Below are 23129 nucleotides of genomic sequence, written 5' to 3'. Positions count from 1 at the left end.
TTTGAAATCTATTCGAGAACATATATTTGTGGTGTAAAATGTAAATATGAAGGGGAAGAATTTCTCAAAGGTATTTTTATGGAGAAAAATGAATGGCATACTGTGTGAGTGAGGGTTTTAAGTATAATTCTTTAATGATTTGTAAGTTTCTTCCCATTTGGAGAGAGAGTTATATGTGAGATTTTCAAGGCCCGATGATAGAGAGATTTAGTTTTGTACAGTTTATTCTTCTTCTACCATGGAGACATAAATTGGAAAGGTTTGGATGATGCATTTTAAGTTGGGTTTATTTTTCTCTCTTTTTTTCTTTACTCCTGATTTTTTGAATCTTCGTAGGACTTGAGGCAAGCACTGAACTTATTGAATGCATTATTTATCTGTATAAACCTTATTATTTACTCTCAAGATCATGTATTATATTTTCACATTTAACTCGTATTGTTATTTAAAGGTTTTGAGTTCTTTTTGTGAAAACATACATTTATTTTCTATGGTATTTAGCCACTAGTTTTTGGAGATATTTTATGTTACTTTAGAGGGTTGCTGGTAACTATAGGCATGAAATATTATATTATGATACCATCCATATGTTCTTACCTATTCTTTCTCCTACACACTATGTATTTTAATTATAAGTTTTAGAATTATATATACTTGATTTAGGGGTTTATAACCAACTTGACCTCTTACTTGGCTTTTCATGCTTCCAATTATTGGTCAAGGTTCTTAATTTAATCATGGATCACATGCCTATATACAAGGGGTATATATATATATATATATATATTTCTATTGCTGAAGGTGATTATCATTTATACTTTAATCATTTGACTAACATTAAGTAGTCATAATTTATTATTCATTTATTAATAATAATTTATTTATTTGACATATACTCTTTAAAATATATTATTATATTAACTTATAAGACTATTCTTATATCAATATACTGATATATATTATGTTGTATTAGATTAATATTTAATAACATACTTTATTATATATTCATTCATTATTATATCAATAGTTAATAATAATATATAAATTAAGATAATTTATTATCTTTATTATTTAAATAAGATCCAATATATTATGTGATATGACTGTTTATTATTTATATTTAAACTTTTTATTCATTAAGTTGTACTTTGGCAGGGATATTGTAGTCCTTCCCACTCAAATATTGTTTGTCCTCAAGCAAAAATCATTTATACTTGTCTTAGAGAGTTGGCAAACAAAGCATATAATTGGATGTGTGAAGATACATAATATGCATAAACACATGGAGTTTATAGTAAAAACACGTGAGCAAATGAAGACACAAAGCAAACACAAAGTAAACAAATAAGTGCATGAAGACATAAAGCAGACACAATGTAGACACATAAATGCATGACACGATGTAGACACATAAATGCATGAAGACGCAAAGTAGACATTATCTAGACAGAGAGTATAAATGTTAAACTTTGTTAGATACATTTGAAATAAGAAAAGGTGGAGGAAATATTTTACCAACTTTGACTGTGAATGTCGTTCTCCTTCCCTCTCTATTCAGAAATGTTTTAATAGGTATTGTAATATTTTTGTACTTCATAAAAGTCTATCACTTTTCCCATTTGCTAAGGTTATTCTTAAGATGGTAGAATTACTTTGCAAAGGTCGCATGAGAAAAACTACAAGAGACATCCCTCAAGACCTAACCCAAGTGTTGAAATGATTTATCATATGTCTAAAATTAATTTGCCTCTCCCTTCCACAAACTCCCTACCCTAAGAAACCTTATTGTAATGATCCCTTTTTGGACCACACTTGAATTAATCTAGTATTCCCCTTGTTATTCATAATGTTTCAAGAAATCTTATTTCATTAAGCTTCATGGATTTCCCCATTACTAAGGCTATTCTTAAAATGGTAGATTTATCATGCAAAGATCATGTGAAATAAACTACAAGCGACATCCCTAGTATTGGGATAATCCATCAATTGCCCAAAATTACTCTGCCTCTCTCTTCCAAAAATTCCCTGCCTTAAGATAATTCAATAGTAGGTGGGAGACAAGATCTAAAGTCTATAAATATAGCTATTCAATTGTAATGATTCCTTTTTATATACTTGACCTATTATTAAATATTTTATATGTTAAGGCTATTTGTGTTACAAAATAATTAAATATATTAGATTATAATTCAATTGAACTTATTTAATTCGATTTCTTATGCAAAAATCCCATTACTTTCTCTAATTACCAAGGTCATTCTTAGATGATATATTTACTATGCGAAGGTTGCAAGAAACAAAACTACATGTAGTGTCCCTCAAGGCCTAACCCTAGTATTGGGATACTCTACCATGCGCTTGGAATTATTCCACCTTTACCTTCCACAAACTCCCTATCTAAAAATACCATGATGCGGAGTAAGAGATAAAATTTTCCTTACTTAGATAATGCCGGAGTTAAGGGTTAATTTAGTTTCATTTATTAAATTACCTGCACTCCCTTCTTAAGATTTCACTTTATGCACACACATTTCTATTTAATAATTAAATATTAATTATTAAATGTCTTTTAACTCTTAGGGTTTCCTTTTTAGATTTTACAATCTTCTTCTATAAGGATTGATCAATTGTAAATTTCATTTTATTCTTCTCAGTTTGATAATATAATTTTCCATATTTTCAGAGCAAAACTCTTGCCCATTCTTTGTGATAGATAATTAGAGAGAGGTTTACGGTTTAGAGAGACGTAGTTTAGGAGTTAGAGAGATACATAGGGTTAAATGTTTGAGATCTAGAAAGAGAGACAGTAGGTCAGGGTTAGGAGAGATGAAGTTATGTAAGTTAGAGAGTGTGAGAGAGAAACAAGTTTAGGGATTATCAAGTTAGAGATAGGTTTAGGGTTTAGAGAGATGGGGTTTAGGAGTTAGAGAGAGACAAAGAGTTAAAAGTTTAGGGTTTAGGTTGACATATTTGAATTTAAGGTTCAATATAGGAGTTAGAGTCTAATTTGGTTCAATGTGACAATTTAGGTAGAGTTTGATTAGGTTTGATGTTGTGGTTTAATTACCTTCAATGTTAAGTTCCACTCTTGCCTATAATTTATAAGATTCAATATTAAAGTTTTTATTAGAATTTAATTGTTTCACTATAAGAGGTAGAGTCTGATTTAGTTCAATCTGATGGCTCTAGTTACCAGTTTCATTTGCTTCAATGATAGAGTCTTACTTATACTAGAAAACTTTTCTACTATTATCTAGAATTTTTTTATTTTTATCAAATATTTCAAACAATAGTTTCTAAACTTTTACCTAACAATTTCTTATGATTTTTAGCAAATACAAAAAAAAAAAAAAAATTTAATTCTCTAATATCCTCTCTAAATAATTTTCTATATTTAATAAATATTTTCTACCGTTTTCTAAACTTTCTAATTGTTCTAATATTTTCTATATTTTCTACCTTTTCTAATATTTTCTATATAATTTTCTACTATTTTCTCTAAATAATGTTTTACAATTTATCTTATTTTTCTAACAATGTCTAAACTTTACGAAATTTCAATATTTTTTCTAAGTTATCTAATATTACACTATTTAAAAATTAATACACTGCTTAAAAACATAGATGCATAATAATAAAAATATTTGAATTGTTTAAAGCCGTAAAATGTTAAAAAACACATTAAAAGCCATATATTTACCTAGGGAAATGTAAAATAAAACTTAAGACATATTAAAAAATTGGTAAAAATTACTGACGTACTTGATTTGATTGAATTACTCCTACAGCCCTTCCCACTTCGCGATTCCAGGAAACTTGTTTCATAAAAAAGAGCTGCAGATTAGATATTTTGCATTTTATATAATCTTTTGTGTTTTGGCTAAAATTAATTTTCCATTTCGGCCGGAACACCACTTAGGTGGATATGCCATGTGGCATATGCTCATAGCCATGTGGATTCTTTCAAAATTGTTTGGACCGAATGGTGTCCGGTCGGATTTGGTCCCACCGGATCTTCAAAGTTAGCCCTAAAGCTGACACAGATCCATGTATGTGTATATGTATATCTATATGTATGAGTATATGCATATCTATATATATATTTGTACATACATATATATATGTATGTTTATATATATGTATGTATGTATCTATATTTTTGTATATACATTGTTCACTTGTGTATATATACATATGTATATGTATGCGTACATGTACATGTATGTGTCTATATATATATATATATATACATATACATATATACATATATACATACATATACATATATATATACATATACATATATATATGTACATATATGTATATGTATACATATATACATACATATACATATATATATACATATACATATATATACATATATATATATATACATATATATATACATATATATATATATATATACATATATATATATATATATACATATATGTACATATATATATGTATATGTATATATATATGTATATGTATGTATATGTATATATATGTATATATATGTATATGTATATATATATGTATATATATATGTATATATACATATATATATGTGTATATATATATATGTATGTATGTATATATGTATATATGTATGTATATCAATATGGATGTGTACATACATATCTATATGTATGTCACAAATGAGGTTGCAAGCTTTTGGTTTTAACCATGGATGAAACTTAGTAGTTAAGCGCATGCAGGCTAGAGTAGTACTAGGATGGGTGACCTCCCGGGAAATCTTTATGCTTCACCGCTACGACCATCACCTAGATCCAATGAGTGTTAAGTGTTCCATTTATTCTCATGAGATATGGATTCATATTGAATCGCCACTCATGAAATGAGGGTCAATGAGTTTGACTCAAAATCACACAATTAAATCTTGATAGCAATATCACAATTTGACTTGCTGTGGAAATTATCTCCTACTTATCAATTAATGAGCTTAACAGGATTTCTAATGAATGGTTCATAAGGCACAATAGTTGGTGAAGGTTTTTCAAATGGGGTTGCAAGCTTTGGGTTTAACCGGGGAGGAAACTCTGCAGTTAAGTGCGCTAAGGATGGAGTAGTACTAAGATGGGTGACCTCTCAGGAAGTCCTAGATCCAACGAGTGTTAAGTGTTCCATTTATTCTCATGAGATTGGATTCATGTTGAATCACTACTAATGAAACATGGTTCAATGAGTTTGATTCAAAATCATACAGTTAAATCCTGATAGCAATATCACAATTTGACTTGTGGAAATTATCTCCTACTTATTAACTCCATAATTCTAAAAAAAGTTCTCAATAATAAATGTAAGTGTGCTGGATAAAGTTTAATACAAACAAGATCATAAGAAGGTGGCTATAATATTACCTGTTTATCTAATTTTCCAATAGGAAAACTTAAGAAATTATTATGGAATCATTCATGAAACTTGTACGAAATGGCCTTTGTATCAAAAAACATATTATTCATGAAAAAATAAATTGATTTAAAAAATGTCAAAAGATAATACCTTCTCAAACCAAATGAATAAATTCAATATCTTGAAAATTTGGTTACATTTGATTAGATCTATCCATAGGATAATGAGGTTGAGACTGTCATGTTGTTGTGCTGGTTACTAAATAGCTCAAAAGGAATTAGTGTATAACTATTAGTAATTTGATATCCCACAGGAACAAAAATATGCTAAAAATTCATAATTTACTTTACATTGTAATTCAATATGTTTATGCATGCATTATTTTAAAGTTAAAAGTTTTATTGGTTAGAGATTAGTACTTCTAATTCACCCCCTCAGAAGTATACATTTCCCATTTGTATTTCCAACAGTATATGTATGTGTATATACATATCTATATGTATGTGTTTGTGTATATACATATCCATATGTATGTGTTTGAATATTTAGTGAAAAAAAAACCAAGTTAAATTATAAAGATTTATAATTACATGGGAGACAGGATCACTTATTACATTCGGAAATGAATGAAAACAACCGACGGTGCAGAAGAGTAACAGGGAAACTCGGAAACAGAGCAAAGGGGAGAGGATAACGAAAGCGCAAGAAGCATTCCAAGTTGAATTAAAATGAGAGAGAGAGGGAAAGAGACAGAGAAGAGGAGGAGGATAACGAATGTTCAGAGAGAGTCGCACTTGGTGGGCTTGAAAGAGAGCGTGTTGTGAGCGTCGTTGTAGAGGATGTGGAAATTTTGCTGCTGTATGTTGCCGAAGATGGAAGGAATGTTCCCCGAGGGCACGCCCAACATTGCGAGGCAGGAAAGGTCTTGAGACACCTGAATGAAGAAGTTGTCCGCTGGGAGCTCGTAATCCACGGCGCCCTTGAAGTTGAAGGTGAGGGTCGGCAGGGCGAGGTCCTTAGTGGACGATGTCCCGTAGCAGAGATCCAAGCCTGTGGAAGAGCCGTCTACAGGAGCGAGGTGAATGGCGGACTGGATGGCTGTCTTGAGAGGAGAGTAGGCAGCCTCGTCCAGAATGGTCACTGTGGTTCCGGAATCGATGATCATACCTCCGCTGCCGTCCGGCTGCAGATCAAAAGTTCCGGGAGGAATATCTACGGCCTTACCATTGAGGGTGATCCCTGTGACAGGGATGTACCAGAAAGTGGGAATGACGCTGCTCTTAATGAGCGACAAAGTCTTGCCTCCGCTCAAGGAAGCGCCCTCCCCGAAAAAGAGAGGGCTGGTCTGCGAAGAAGAGTCGGCGATGGACAAGAGACAGTAGGAGAACATGTTCTCTGCTTTGGAACCGAGCTGTGAGATGAGAGAGAGACCACCTCTTCCCAGTCCCACGAGACCGCCGCCCTGAGAGAATCCCTGCCCTTCGTTGTCATGCCCGCATCCAAATGCAACGCCTTTAACCTTGCTGCTCCCAATTGACAGTGTCTCCGAAGCCAGGTCACCGCTGGTGAAGGAGCCATCGCCGTACTGATACATAAAGGTACAATCTGGACTGCATCCCGTCTGTGTACTCCCCAATGCGTCACAAAGAGAATCGCCGCAGGGAATTGTGGAGAAAGTGGAGGACTTGGAGGGGTCGAATATTGGCGTGGGCTGAGAGAAGCACTCCTGGCAAGGCTTGCACTGTGTCCAAATCAGATCACTCCCCGTGTCCACAATCGCCTCAAAGCTCACAGACGGCGTTCCCACACCAACGCTCATCAGAAATTCTCCATCCCCGACTTGAACCGGCGTTTCAGCGTCCAATTCACCTCTTATGTGCGCCTCTATCTTCTTCATTCTTCCCTTACTTCGATCCACAGCCGAACGAATTCGCGCAGCGAAGCTCAACTCTCCCTCTGATCTGCGCGTCATGTTCACCCTTACTTTGACATTCTCATCGCTGCTGGACTTGGGCCAAGCACTAAATAGTCTGTCCGAAGAACATGATATCATTGGAATAGCCAAGCATATCAAGACCACAAAACCCAACACCTTTGAACAGTACCCCATTTCTCTGTCTTTTCTAAATCTGCAAAACGTTTTCTGCTCTCATCAACACCACTCCATATGGTGTTTATATAGAGAGCGAGGAAGAGCCTTAAATCAAATTCGGTCGTTACTGAAATTGAAACTGGTTTTTGACTCTCCTCTCAACATATTCCCCCACTTGTCCCAATAACAGGACCGATTCTCTTATTTAGATGCGCTTGATTGGATGAGTTTATTTAATTCCGCTTTCTCTATCTGTGACCGTCTCATCTTCTCTAGAATTGTTCTAGAAAGGATAGAAATCGCTCTTTCCCCTGTCCACGCCTTCACTTACCTAGTGTTTCCGTACACTCAATATTCCTGCTTCATATTGAATCTTCTGGCCCCGTTGAGATCCAAATTCCAAACAAAGCGAATGTTGTTTTCTATTACCGTACCTTTCGAAGTGTTTTAGACCAGTCAGTTAATCATTTTAGAGAGCTTTTATTCGAAGATATTCAGTTATTAAATTGATACGTTTCTTTCTGATTTCAATTATTCAAGCTGATCCCTTTAGTTAGTCGAGACAAATTTAATAAATGGTATAAGTTTTAATATTCAGCATATATTAAATGATGCGTCTATAAAGGTAAAAATGATACCTCTAACAATTGGATTTTTCTTCTTTCCTGTAGTGGAATGTCAATATAAGTGGCACATTTAGTTTCTCATATGAAAGCTTTCTAGTTAATGGAGCCTTGAAAGAATGAAACATTCTCAAACATAATCATTGTCCTTCAAAATTAAAAAGTTTTTTGATCTTATCAGTGTGACAAACTCTAAGGAACTCCTGAGTTAACCTCAGATCTAAAAAATGCATATCAAAATAAATTAATATACTTTAAATAGATGTATAGCTAACCAAATGATATATTGATCAATCAATAATTCCTTTTGTTCATGTAAATACAATGCATGCAGCCTTAAAATTGATGTGAATTTAGAAACGTAATGCAATTATGATTTCGGAACTCATAGGTCAGAAAATATGTCATCTAGATATATCCTCATTTTCAACTTCTAGAAAGTATTGCAACTATTATTGGTCAAATCCTTAGATATGCATAAGTTCTATATCTATGGTTATGGTTATTTTAGATGTCAAAAGGGATATTCTTACTCTTTATATATGTGGCATATCATTAACTTCATTTAAATTTATTTTATCCACACTAAATTTTGATCTCGAGTCACGATAAAGATATATATCTCTAAGAAAAGTATCATTGCATTTTTAAGACAACAATATAAGGAAGAATATTTAAATTAATTACAAAATATACTTTACAGTGTAAAAAATATTTTATTGTTGTTTTGTTCTATTAGGTTTTTTGTTGTTTCTATAGAATGATCAAGAGTGCACTTTTCTAGATATGCCTTGATAGGACCAATCTAAAGTTATGGTCTTGACTGTTCATTTTAAAAATAGGGAAGCTATGATACTCATTTAATTAATAACCTAATTGTATAAATTAATCTAATGATCATACAGATGTTATCCGAACATTAAAAATGTTTTTGAAGATTTAAATTAAGAGAAGAAAAAAGTTATCTTGTGAAAGAGCACATGTACAAGTTAAAAAAATTATAAAATAAAAGGCAGAAAAAAGCATGAGAAGTGAAGATACTAAGGAGTGAGAAACCAAAATAGGAGAAGATAATCATTAAATAGATAGGGATGAGGGGTATGAAAATACTAAGTAGTTGTTAATTGAGTAGATATAGGGTATTGTAGAGTGTATAAAACTAAAGAACGTAGGGGAGATAAACATGAATAAAGAGTTATGTAAGTTGCACATTTTATTATAATTTTATTTTATGACTGGTTATGAAAAGCTCTTCATTTTAAAGTATGGATTGGATTAGAAGCACCCAATAAGAATCTTATCTATAGGAAGATGATGAAACTATGAAGCCTTTTAATAAAGGTGGTAACAGAAACAGAGGGAGATGAATTGGGAGTAGCACAAACATATAAAGGAAAAGAGAGTAGAACTTGTGCTCAATCAACAAAAAGAAAAGAAAAGAAAATATGCATCACTGAACTAAGAAAAGGGGATACTTCTATAGGTGATCAAACTAAGATCAGAACTTCAATTTAATATAGGGAAGGGGAAGTTCCTTCTTAGTGACTCATGAGAATTATTACATGGAATATTGGGGGTGTAAAGGTCACTAAGATGTGATGCTTATTTTCATCCAAAATACAAATAATAATTCTTCAAGAAACCAAATGGGTAACTAATAGACAAACTAGTTTATGAAATGGATACGAGGGTGGATATTATAAATGGTGGAACAAAAATGGAGAATTGGGAGGACTTGGAGTTCTCTAGAGTTCAAGAGATGTGGCATATAAAAAATTAGCTAGTCACAAACTCATAGATTTGTCTCATTAAGAATTTTAGTAGCACTCTACATTTAATGTTGATTAATAACACCCTTGAGGAATAATCATAATCATAATGCTATTATATGAAGATATTTTAATGCAGTATCACATGTCTCAAATCCATCAAAAAACATTAGATGTCTCAGAACATACTAGAGGAATAACTAAATAATTCCTAGCATTAATAGATTTTAGGAATATAATAAACCATAATAATTTTGTAGAAATTTACACTAAAAATGGAATTTAAACCTTGAATAGTAGAATTTCAATCTTCAAAAATATTTCTCAAACAAATAAGACAGATTCTTTTTGGTGAGAATTTGATTAGGCTACATACAATGTAAAATTAACAATAATCTACAATTGACGTTTAGAGAAATTCCTTCTTTAGTTTCAAATTAGTAGGGAAGTGAAACACAATAAATACACCTTTTAAATTTTAAAATATGTTCTTGAAGGAAGAAATTTTTGTTAAATAATTAAAAATATCGTAGTGGAAATAATGTTTTATGGGTTCAAAAGTAATTTGCTTCATGTATGGGTTAAAGAAAATCAAAGGAAAGATTCAGATAGGGAATGATTTGGGAATATGTTTGAGCCTAAAGAAACATAGAAGAATAAAATTAATGATTTTTTTGATGGAGATCTTCTAGGAATCATTTTTAGCTACCTGATAGGGGAGCACAAGCCTTACAACTGAACCTCTTCAGCTAAGAGCCAAGGACTAAGGGGTATCCATTTTTCCAAATTCGCCAGGGGCAATGATCCTAACCTCGCCCGTTTTCAATATTGGAGCCATGTGCTCAATGAGACTTGATCCTTGGTAGGCTCTTTAAGAACCATTCAACTTCACTGGTAGACCAAGGGCCCACTGACAAAAATGAAATTTTAAATAACTAAGTGATGAAAGAAGTGATGGATCAAGAAAAACATATAAAAAGAAAAATAATTATTAAGAAAATATGAAGATATTTTATCCAAAGTAGAATTATTTTGGAGGTGAGTATCTAGAAAAATTTGGTATGAAGAAGGAGGCAAAAGAAAATAAAATCTTTCACAAAAGCTCAAAATTAAAAATGATTGCACATATAGGATCACTAATCTATAAAGAGCACATGGTGGAGAGAGCTTATAAGATCCAAATAAATAGCTAAACAAGCGATTATATTTTGCCAAAAGTATACTCAACAAATAGGATGGCTGAGATCAAGAGACCAAAGAAAATAATAATTTTTAACATTCAAAAGATAATTACAAGGGAAGACAACATCATGCTAGAAGAAAAATTAACAAATATAAATTTGAAATAGTTGTAAAATATATGTGTCTAGACAAAGCCGTTTTCCTATCCTTAATTCTCTATCTATGCATGCATCTCCTTTTTAATTATCCTAGAACGGAAATGAATCACATTCTTGTGTCCACACCCTGACTTAGTGTGTATTTCCATGCACTTGACTGATAACCCAATTATCATACTTCCAAATAAATTTGGTGTCCCACTTGAGATCAATATTGTTAAAAGAAGTTTAAAAGCCCATTGTATAATGTGTTTCTCTATGTTTGTATGTTTTCAAATATTTAAATTAATTTTACATTTATCATAATCTCTTAGTCAATATGTCTATGCCTTCAACTTATTCTCATTTTACTTTTCATCTCATTTAAAAAATTTCATATGATTACTTTAAAAATAAGAAATGATTGTTATAAAAAAGTGTAATTTGATAGTGCTTTATAGAATTGTATTTTGAATCTCATGTAGATTAATTTATTGTATTCAAGGAACTCTAGTAGAGGGAAACTTAGTTGAAATATAATGTGATATACTATGGTAAAAATTTGAACTTGTGGGGTATTTAAAAATTTAAAATTTTTAAGAAATCATCATTTAAGAATTATGTGCATGTATTCATTAATTAAAGGGCATTAAATTAATGATAATTGAAGACAAACACCAATTGAATATGGCTATTTCAACATGAACCAAAGAAATATATTGATGTCATCCTCAATGAAAAAAAATACTAATATAGGTATATAGGAGATCAAATTATTCATTTGCTTGAATGATAGATTTTTACTTATGCTAGAAGAACTTTTGTACTATTTTCTAAATATTTTAATTTTTATCAAAGATTTCAAATAGTTGATTCTAAAATTTTACCTAAAAATTTCTAATGATTTTACCAAAAACAAAATAAAAATATTTAAATTCTCTAATATTCTCTCTAAATAATTTTCTATATTTAATAAATATTTTCTATTGTTTTCTAAACTTTCTAAACTTTCTAACTGTTATAATATATTCTCTATTTTCTACCTTTTCTAATATTTTCTATATAATTTTATACTATTTTCTCTAAATAATGTTTAAAATTTAAATATTTTTCATTTAAGGATACGAGTCTCCTAGCCTACTCAAATTTTGGTGATAATTTTTTAAATATTGGATATGCGTTTTGAAATTTTAGAGTAGATGGTACAGATGGGAGGCCTAGTGGACAAGGAACATGAAACCTATGCGAACTAAAAACTTTACTTGAATCTTGTTGCTTCACTCGATTCAATATTCTATGAAGATAATTGATAACATTATTCTATAAGCATCCATTGGAGCTTGAAAGGAATCAAGATGAATTCTAAAATGTAAAACATGATAGCAAAGATTCAGGGTAGAATAGAGCAGATAAACAATATTATATTTATTGATTGTTCTCCTCAAAATGAATTACATTTCTGTTATTTATAATCTCTTCACACCACCAATAGTGGGTTATACAATGTTTTAATAAGGATAAATTGAATATCTATCTAAAGTTTTAATTATACAAATCATCGTAACTACTATATGACTAATATCGAGGGAATGTGCAGAGTGATATAAGTGTTGTTCAGATTTAATTGACCACATACAAGAAGGAGAAAAACTAATGCATATCAATTTTCTTTGAAATTATTTGGTAGTGAGAAATAAAATATGAAAAACAAAAAATTGGACTTTAAATATTACACAAAAAATGGATGATCTGACAATATGGTTAACACAAAAAGTTGAGTCTACTTTGTGAAAATGATATTTGGAATGATGAATTGAGAAAATTAAAGAACTGCAATTCATAATTAGTAGACTATTTGAAATTGTTTAGAAATGAGAGACATGAATATTATGTCAAATTGGGAATCTTGAGAAAGAAATGAAAAAGGTTAAAAAGGAAAATGTTGAGTTAAATGACAACTTAAAATTGTATGATACAATTAAGAAAAAGAATGAAGATTTGGGTAATAAGGTAAACATTTTGGAAAAAGATAATAAGATCTTGAAACCAAAGCCATCAGTTTGAGTTGCCTCTTGTAACAGAAAATATTTTTTTTTGTTCTCTTGATCTAGAAGTTTTAGATGGTGCACCTAATATTTTTTTTTGTTCTCTTGATCTAGAAATGTTTGATTGAAGTAGTTGATGACTACTTATTTTGGTTGACACATGGAAGTGTCATGAGTATTCTTTATATTAGAGAAAGAAATGAGAAGACTAAGGCTTGTGATCTCTCATGAAAGAGAGAAATAAGTAAGAAAATAGTTTAATTAGATTTGATGTAGTATGTTTATCTATAAGACTTTAGAAATTTGAAGTTGCAGTTTGAGTTGTAGGAGTTAAGTATGAGTGTCTAGAGATGAAATTGTGAGTCTTAGCATTAAGGGGAAGTGTTGATAATTTGATGCTAATCTATGCATATTTTAGTTCTCACTGCTCAAGTTTTTTAATGCAAATTCACCTCTACTCTAGACAATTATAAGTAGAGTTTGAAGATATCAGAATCACACTTGGGATATGTTGGAAGATAAGGTTAATCTCATTACTCTTTGATTCAGAAACATTTTTTAGTAAAAACTAAACTTTTTTTAACTAGAATTTTAAAGCATAATGATTCCTATCCACTAGATAACCTAATGAGCGCAATAAAACTAACTCAAATCTTATGATATAAAAGCTTCTAGAGACATTTCTATCTTTAAAATAAACATCTTTGCAAATCTACTTAGAGATTTTTTAAAATGTCCACTGCTTGATTTGAATTATATATTTGATCACGATCTATGTAACGGTCTTTGGAAATTGAGTATATGGTTGATTGTCTAATATGTGCCTTGGATAATCCTTTATAGGTTTCTTTGAGTTATAATTCACTCTCTCACTCTTTATACATTGGTTGGAAATATTTCTTATGTCTTGTTTTAATTCATCTTTATGATTTAGTTTTAATATAATTCGAATAAGCCATTGTACATTATGTCTCCTAGTTGAGGGAAGGTAGTTGTAGTCACTACTATAAGAGATTTACATGATGTCACACTACTCCTTACTTGTTTGTCCCTATTGTATATATGCATATGTATTGTATCTTGTCAGTCGATAATGCAAGTGTATGCAAGTACAAGACATAGACTATATCTGACTACACAAGTGTGAGTACGCCTGAAAATCATTAAATAAGTTGTTGATAAAATAGAGATGGAACCATGATCCATACAGAAATCCTTATATCCTTTTTAAGTCTAATAGGAGGTCAGTCATTTAGTCTCACGATTATTTTTTGTATGATTTATTTTGATGGTATGATCAGTAGATGTTGGTTGTAAAATTTTTATGTGTTCATAATTTGGATATTTCATTTTCATGAAAATTATCTATAATTTAGGAGTAGTATGTTTATATGGGAGTATATGGGTACACACATATATTTTTGTATAAATATGCATAGATACATTATTACTAGATTTAGTTTTAAATGTATGTTAAAAATTGTATGTGAGGGAGTTTAAGCAGTACACTTTGATAAAAAAAAAAAATTCAATATGATATTACATTAAAGAAATTAAAACATGCAAAATTAAATTAATAAGTATTTGAAAGAGGAGTAAATTCCCTAACATACAAAGGCTGGTTATAAAATGCATTCAACTAGCAAAAGGTGTATGTAATACATGCATTATCTGTGTGGAAGTATATGAGACAAGGAAATAAATATAGTAATGAGCATAAAGAAATATACTCAAAAGAAGTAGAAATGGTATTTACATCATTTTTGTACTATTTATCAATTATGTTTCCATAAAATAGCCTTAATATATCTCTAATATGCCTAAATAACTTGTAAAATTGTAATTAATTACATAAAGTAATGCAATTTCAGATTGTGGAATTATTTTTATTTTGAAATCTATTCGAGAACATATATTTGTGGTGTAAAATGTAAATATGAAGGGGAAGAATTTCTCAAAGGTATTTTTATGGAGAAAAATGAATGGCATACTGTGTGAGTGAGGGTTTTAAGTATAATTCTTTAATGATTTGTAAGTTTCTTCCCATTTGGAGAGAGAGTTATATGTGAGATTTTCAAGGCCCGATGATAGAGAGATTTAGTTTTGTACAGTTTATTCTTCTTCTACCATGGAGACATAAATTGGAAAGGTTTGGATGATGCATTTTAAGTTGGGTTTATTTTTCTCTCTTTTTTTCTTTACTCCTGATTTTTTGAATCTTCGTAGGACTTGAGGCAAGCACTGAACTTATTGAATGCATTATTTATCTGTATAAACCTTATTATTTACTCTCAAGATCATGTATTATATTTTCACATTTAACTCGTATTGTTATTTAAAGGTTTTGAGTTCTTTTTGTGAAAACATACATTTATTTTCTATGGTATTTAGCCACTAGTTTTTGGAGATATTTTATGTTACTTTAGAGGGTTGCTGGTAACTATAGGCATGAAATATTATATTATGATACCATCCATATGTTCTTACCTATTCTTTCTCCTACACACTATGTATTTTAATTATAAGTTTTAGAATTATATATACTTGATTTAGGGGTTTATAACCAACTTGACCTCTTACTTGGCTTTTCATGCTTCCAATTATTGGTCAAGGTTCTTAATTTAATCATGGATCACATGCCTATATACAAGGGGTATATATATATATATATATATATATATATTTCTATTGCTGAAGGTGATTATCATTTATACTTTAATCATTTGACTAACATTAAGTAGTCATAATTTATTATTCATTTATTAATAATAATTTATTTATTTGACATATACTCTTTAAAATATATTATTATATTAACTTATAAGACTATTCTTATATCAATATACTGATATATATTATGTTGTATTAGATTAATATTTAATAACATACTTTATTATATATTCATTCATTATTATATCAATAGTTAATAATAATATATAAATTAAGATAATTTATTATCTTTATTATTTAAATAAGATCCAATATATTATGTGATATGACTGTTTATTATTTATATTTAAACTTTTTATTCATTAAGTTGTACTTTGGCAGGGATATTGTAGTCCTTCCCACTCAAATATTGTTTGTCCTCAAGCAAAAATCATTTATACTTGTCTTAGAGAGTTGGCAAACAAAGCATATAATTGGATGTGTGAAGATACATAATATGCATAAACACATGGAGTTTATAGTAAAAACACGTGAGCAAATGAAGACACAAAGCAAACACAAAGTAAACAAATAAGTGCATGAAGACATAAAGCAGACACAATGTAGACACATAAATGCATGACACGATGTAGACACATAAATGCATGAAGACGCAAAGTAGACATTATCTAGACAGAGAGTATAAATGTTAAACTTTGTTAGATACATTTGAAATAAGAAAAGGTGGAGGAAATATTTTACCAACTTTGACTGTGAATGTCGTTCTCCTTCCCTCTCTATTCAGAAATGTTTTAATAGGTATTGTAATATTTTTGTACTTCATAAAAGTCTATCACTTTTCCCATTTGCTAAGGTTATTCTTAAGATGGTAGAATTACTTTGCAAAGGTCGCATGAGAAAAACTACAAGAGACATCCCTCAAGACCTAACCCAAGTGTTGAAATGATTTATCATATGTCTAAAATTAATTTGCCTCTCCCTTCCACAAACTCCCTACCCTAAGAAACCTTATTGTAATGATCCGTTTTTGGACCACACTTGAATTAATCTAGTATTCCCCTTGTTATTCATAATGTTTCAAGAAATCTTATTTCATTAAGCTTCATGGATTTCCCCATTACTAAGGCTATTCTTAAAATGGTAGATTTATCATGCAAAGATCATGTGAAATAAACTACAAGCGACATCCCTAGTATTGGGATAATCCATCAATTGCCCAAAATTACTCTGCCTCTCTCTTCCAAAAATTCCCTGCCTTAAGATAATTCAATAGTAGGTGGGAGACAAGATCTAAAGTCTATAAATATAGCTATTCAATTGTAATGATTCCTTTTTATATACTTGACCTATTATTAAATATTTTATATGTTAAGGCTATTTGTGTTACAAAATAATTAAATATATTAGATTATAATTCAATTGAACTTATTTAATTCGATTTCTTATGCAAAAATCCCATTACTTTCTCTAATTACCAAGGTCATTCTTAGATGATATATTTACTATGCGAAGGTTGCAAGAAACAAAACTACATGTAGTGTCCCTCAAGGCCTAACCCTAGTATTGGGATACTCTACCATGCGCTTGGAATTATTCCACCTTTACCTTCCACAAACTCCCTATCTAAAAATACCATGATGCGGAGTAAGAGATAAAATTTTCCTTACTTAGATAATGCCGGAGTTAAGGGTTAATTTAGTTTCATTTATTAAATTACCTGCACTCCCTTCTTAAGATTTCACTTTATGCACACACATTTCTATTTAATAATTAAATATTAATTATTAAATGTCTTTTAACTCTTAGGGTTTCCTTTTTAGATTTTACAATCTTCTTCTATAAGGATTGATCAATTGTAAATTTCATTTTATTCTTCTCAGTTTGATAATATAATTTTCCATATTTTCAGAGCAAAACTCTTGCCCATTCTTTGTGATAGATAATTAGAGAGAGGTTTACGGTTTAGAGAGACGTAGTTTAGGAGTTAGAGAGATACATAGGGTTAAATGTTTGAGATCTAGAAAGAGAGACAGTAGGTCAGGGTTAGGAGAGATGAAGTTATGTAAGTTAGAGAGTGTGAGAGAGAAACAAGTTTAGGGATTATCAAGTTAGAGATAGGTTTAGGGTTTAGAGAGATGGGGTTTAGGAGTTAGAGAGAGACAAAGAGTTAAAAGTTTAGGGTTTAGGTTGACATATTTGAATTTAAGGTTCAATATAGGAGTTAGAGTCTAATTTGGTTCAATGTGACAATTTAGGTAGAGTTTGATTAGGTTTGATGTTGTGGTTTAATTACCTTCAATGTTAAGTTCCACTCTTGCCTATAATTTATAAGATTCAATATTAAAGTTTTTATTAGAATTTAATTGTTTCACTATAAGAGGTAGAGTCTGATTTAGTTCAATCTGATGGCTCTAGTTACCAGTTTCATTTGCTTCAATGATAGAGTCTTACTTATACTAGAAAACTTTTCTACTATTATCTAGAATTTTTTTATTTTTATCAAATATTTCAAACAATAGTTTCTAAACTTTTACCTAACAATTTCTTATGATTTTTAGCAAATACAAAAAAAAAAAAAAAATTTAATTCTCTAATATCCTCTCTAAATAATTTTCTATATTTAATAAATATTTTCTACCGTTTTCTAAACTTTCTAATTGTTCTAATATTTTCTATATTTTCTACCTTTTCTAATATTTTCTATATAATTTTCTACTATTTTCTCTAAATAATGTTTTACAATTTATCTTATTTTTCTAACAATGTCTAAACTTTACGAAATTTCAATATTTTTTCTAAGTTATCTAATATTACACTATTTAAAAATTAATACACTGCTTAAAAACATAGATGCATAATAATAAAAATATTTGAATTGTTTAAAGCCGTAAAATTTTAAAAAACACATTAAAAGCCATATATTTACCTAGGGAAATGTAAAATAAAACTTAAGACATATTAAAAAATTGGTAAAAATTACTGACGTACTTGATTTGATTGAATTACTCCTACAGCCCTTCCCACTTCGCGATTCCAGGAAACTTGTTTCATAAAAAAGAGCTGCAGATTAGATATTTTGCATTTTATATAATCTTTTGTGTTTTGGCTAAAATTAATTTTCCATTTCGGCCGGAACACCACTTAGGTGGATATGCCATGTGGCATATGTTCATAGCCATGTGGATTCTTTCAAAATTGTTTGGACCGAATGGTGTCCGGTCGGATTTGGTCCCACCGGATCTTCAAAGTTAGCCCTAAAGCTGACACAGATCCATGTATGTGTATATGTATATCTATATGTATGAGTATATGCATATCTATATATATATTTGTACATACATATATATATGTATGTTTATATATATGTATGTATGTATCTATATTTTTGTATATACATTGTTCACTTGTGTATATATACATATGTATATGTATGCGTACATGTACATGTATGTGTCTATATATATATATATATACATATACATATATACATATATACATACATATACATATATATATACATATACATATATATATGTACATATATGTATATGTATACATATATACATACATATACATATATATATACATATACATACATATACATATATATATATATACATATATATATACATATATATATATATATATACATATATGTACATATATATATGTATATGTATATATATATGTATATGTATGTATATGTATATATATGTATATATATGTATATGTATATATATATGTATATATATATGTATATATACATATATATATGTGTATATATATATATGTATGTATGTATATATGTATATATGTATGTATATCAATATGGATGTGTACATACATATCTATATGTATGTCACAAATGAGGTTGCAAGCTTTTGGTTTTAACCATGGATGAAACTTAGTAGTTAAGCGCATGCAGGCTAGAGTAGTACTAGGATGGGTGACCTCCCGGGAAATCTTTATGCTTCACCGCTACGACCATCACCTAGATCCAATGAGTGTTAAGTGTTCCATTTATTCTCATGAGATATGGATTCATATTGAATCGCCACTCATGAAATGAGGGTCAATGAGTTTGACTCAAAATCACACAATTAAATCTTGATAGCAATATCACAATTTGACTTGCTGTGGAAATTATCTCCTACTTATCAATTAATGAGCTTAACAGGATTTCTAATGAATGGTTCATAAGGCACAATAGTTGGTGAAGGTTTTTCAAATGGGGTTGCAAGCTTTGGGTTTAACCGGGGAGGAAACTCTGCAGTTAAGTGCGCTAAGGATGGAGTAGTACTAAGATGGGTGACCTCTCAGGAAGTCCTAGATCCAACGAGTGTTAAGTGTTCCATTTATTCTCATGAGATTGGATTCATGTTGAATCACTACTAATGAAACATGGTTCAATGAGTTTGATTCAAAATCATACAGTTAAATCCTGATAGCAATATCACAATTTGACTTGTGGAAATTATCTCCTACTTATTAACTCCATAATTCTAAAAAAAGTTCTCAATAATAAATGTAAGTGTGCTGGATAAAGTTTAATACAAACAAGATCATAAGAAGGTGGCTATAATATTACCTGTTTATCTAATTTTCCAATAGGAAAACTTAAGAAATTATTATGGAATCATTCATGAAACTTGTACGAAATGGCCTTTGTATCAAAAAACATATTATTCATGAAAAAATAAATTGATTTAAAAAATGTCAAAAGATAATACCTTCTCAAACCAAATGAATAAATTCAATATCTTGAAAATTTGGTTACATTTGATTAGATCTATCCATAGGATAATGAGGTTGAGACTGTCATGTTGTTGTGCTGGTTACTAAATAGCTCAAAAGGAATTAGTGTATAACTATTAGTAATTTGATATCCCACAGGAACAAAAATATGCTAAAAATTCATAATTTACTTTACATTGTAATTCAATATGTTTATGCATGCATTATTTTAAAGTTAAAAGTTTTATTGGTTAGAGATTAGTACTTCTAATTCACCCCCTCAGAAGTATACATTTCCCATTTGTATTTCCAACAGTATATGTATGTGTATATACATATCTATATGTATGTGTTTGTGTATATACATATCCATATGTATGTGTTTGAATATTTAGTGAAAAAAAAACCAAGTTAAATTATAAAGATTTATAATTACATGGGAGACAGGATCACTTATTACATTCGGAAATGAATGAAAACAACCGACGGTGCAGAAGAGTAACAGGGAAACTCGGAAACAGAGCAAAGGGGAGAGGATAACGAAAGCGCAAGAAGCATTCCAAGTTGAATTAAAATGAGAGAGAGAGGGAAAGAGACAGAGAAGAGGAGGAGGATAACGAATGTTCAGAGAGAGTCGCACTTGGTGGGCTTGAAAGAGAGCGTGTTGTGAGCGTCGTTGTAGAGGATGTGGAAATTTTGCTGCTGTATGTTGCCGAAGATGGAAGGAATGTTCCCCGAGGGCACGCCCAACATTGCGAGGCAGGAAAGGTCTTGAGACACCTGAATGAAGAAGTTGTCCGCTGGGAGCTCGTAATCCACGGCGCCCTTGAAGTTGAAGGTGAGGGTCGGCAGGGCGAGGTCCTTAGTGGACGATGTCCCGTAGCAGAGATCCAAGCCTGTGGAAGAGCCGTCTACAGGAGCGAGGTGAATGGCGGACTGGATGGCTGTCTTGAGAGGAGAGTAGGCAGCCTCGTCCAGAATGGTCACTGTGGTTCCGGAATCGATGATCATACCTCCGCTGCCGTCCGGCTGCAGATCAAAAGTTCCGGGAGGAATATCTACGGCCTTACCATTGAGGGTGATCCCTGTGACAGGGATGTACCAGAAAGTGGGAATGACGCTGCTCTTAATGAGCGACAAAGTCTTGCCTCCGCTCAAGGAAGCGCCCTCCCCGAAAAAGAGAGGGCTGGTCTGCGAAGAAGAGTCGGCGATGGACAAGAGACAGTAGGAGAACATGTTCTCTGCTTTGGAACCGAGCTGTGAGATGAGAGAGAGACCACCTCTTCCCAGTCCCACGAGACCGCCGCCCTGAGAGAATCCCTGCCCTTCGTTGTCATGCCCGCATCCAAATGCAACGCCTTTAACCTTGCTGCTCCCAATTGACAGTGTCTCCGAAGCCAGGTCACCGCTGGTGAAGGAGCCATCGCCGTACTGATACATAAAGGTACAATCTGGACTGCATCCCGTCTGTGTACTCCCCAATGCGTCACAAAGAGAATCGCCGCAGGGAATTGTGGAGAAAGTGGAGGACTTGGAGGGGTCGAATATTGGCGTGGGCTGAGAGAAGCACTCCTGGCAAGGCTTGCACTGTGTCCAAATCAGATCACTCCCCGTGTCCACAATCGCCTCAAAGCTCACAGACGGCGTTCCCACACCAACGCTCATCAGAAATTCTCCATCCCCGACTTGAACCGGCGTTTCAGCGTCCAATTCACCTCTTATGTGCGCCTCTATCTTCTTCATTCTTCCCTTACTTCGATCCACAGCCGAACGAATTCGCGCAGCGAAGCTCAACTCTCCCTCTGATCTGCGCGTCATGTTCACCCTTACTTTGACATTCTCATCGCTGCTGGACTTGGGCCAAGCACTAAATAGTCTGTCCGAAGAACATGATATCATTGGAATAGCCAAGCATATCAAGACCACAAAACCCAACACCTTTGAACAGTACCCCATTTCTCTGTCTTTTCTAAATCTGCAAAACGTTTTCTGCTCTCATCAACACCACTCCATATGGTGTTTATATAGAGAGCGAGGAAGAGCCTTAAATCAAATTCGGTCGTTACTGAAATTGAAACTGGTTTTTGACTCTCCTCTCAACATATTCCCCCACTTGTCCCAATAACAGGACCGATTCTCTTATTTAGATGCGCTTGATTGGATGAGTTTATTTAATTCCGCTTTCTCTATCTGTGACCGTCTCATCTTCTCTAGAATTGTTCTAGAAAGGATAGAAATCGCTCTTTCCCCTGTCCACGCCTTCACTTACCTAGTGTTTCCGTACACTCAATATTCCTGCTTCATATTGAATCTTCTGGCCCCGTTGAGATCCAAATTCCAAACAAAGCGAATGTTGTTTTCTATTACCGTACCTTTCGAAGTGTTTTAGACCAGTCAGTTAATCATTTTAGAGAGCTTTTATTCGAAGATATTCAGTTATTAAATTGATACGTTTCTTTCTGATTTCAATTATTCAAGCTGATCCCTTTAGTTAGTCGAGA

At 31.6% G+C, this 23129-nt stretch overlaps 2 pseudogenes; both read right to left on the bottom strand.

The window, feature by feature from the left end:
* Positions 1-6154: 6154 nt before the first annotated feature.
* On the bottom strand, positions 6155-7486 carry LOC149568600 (aspartic proteinase nepenthesin-2 pseudogene; annotated as a pseudogene).
* Positions 7487-21252: 13766 nt separating this feature from the next.
* On the bottom strand, positions 21253-22584 carry LOC149568599 (aspartic proteinase nepenthesin-2 pseudogene; annotated as a pseudogene).
* Between the last annotated feature and the right edge of the window lie 545 nt (positions 22585-23129).

This window comes from Cupressus sempervirens, chromosome 3 (genome assembly GCF_028749045.1).
Source record: "Cupressus sempervirens isolate cs-2001-9-10 chromosome 3, ASM2874904v1, whole genome shotgun sequence".
Classification (NCBI taxonomy): Eukaryota; Viridiplantae; Streptophyta; class Pinopsida; order Cupressales; family Cupressaceae; genus Cupressus; species Cupressus sempervirens.
This window is presented reverse-complemented; position numbering and strand designations above follow the sequence as displayed.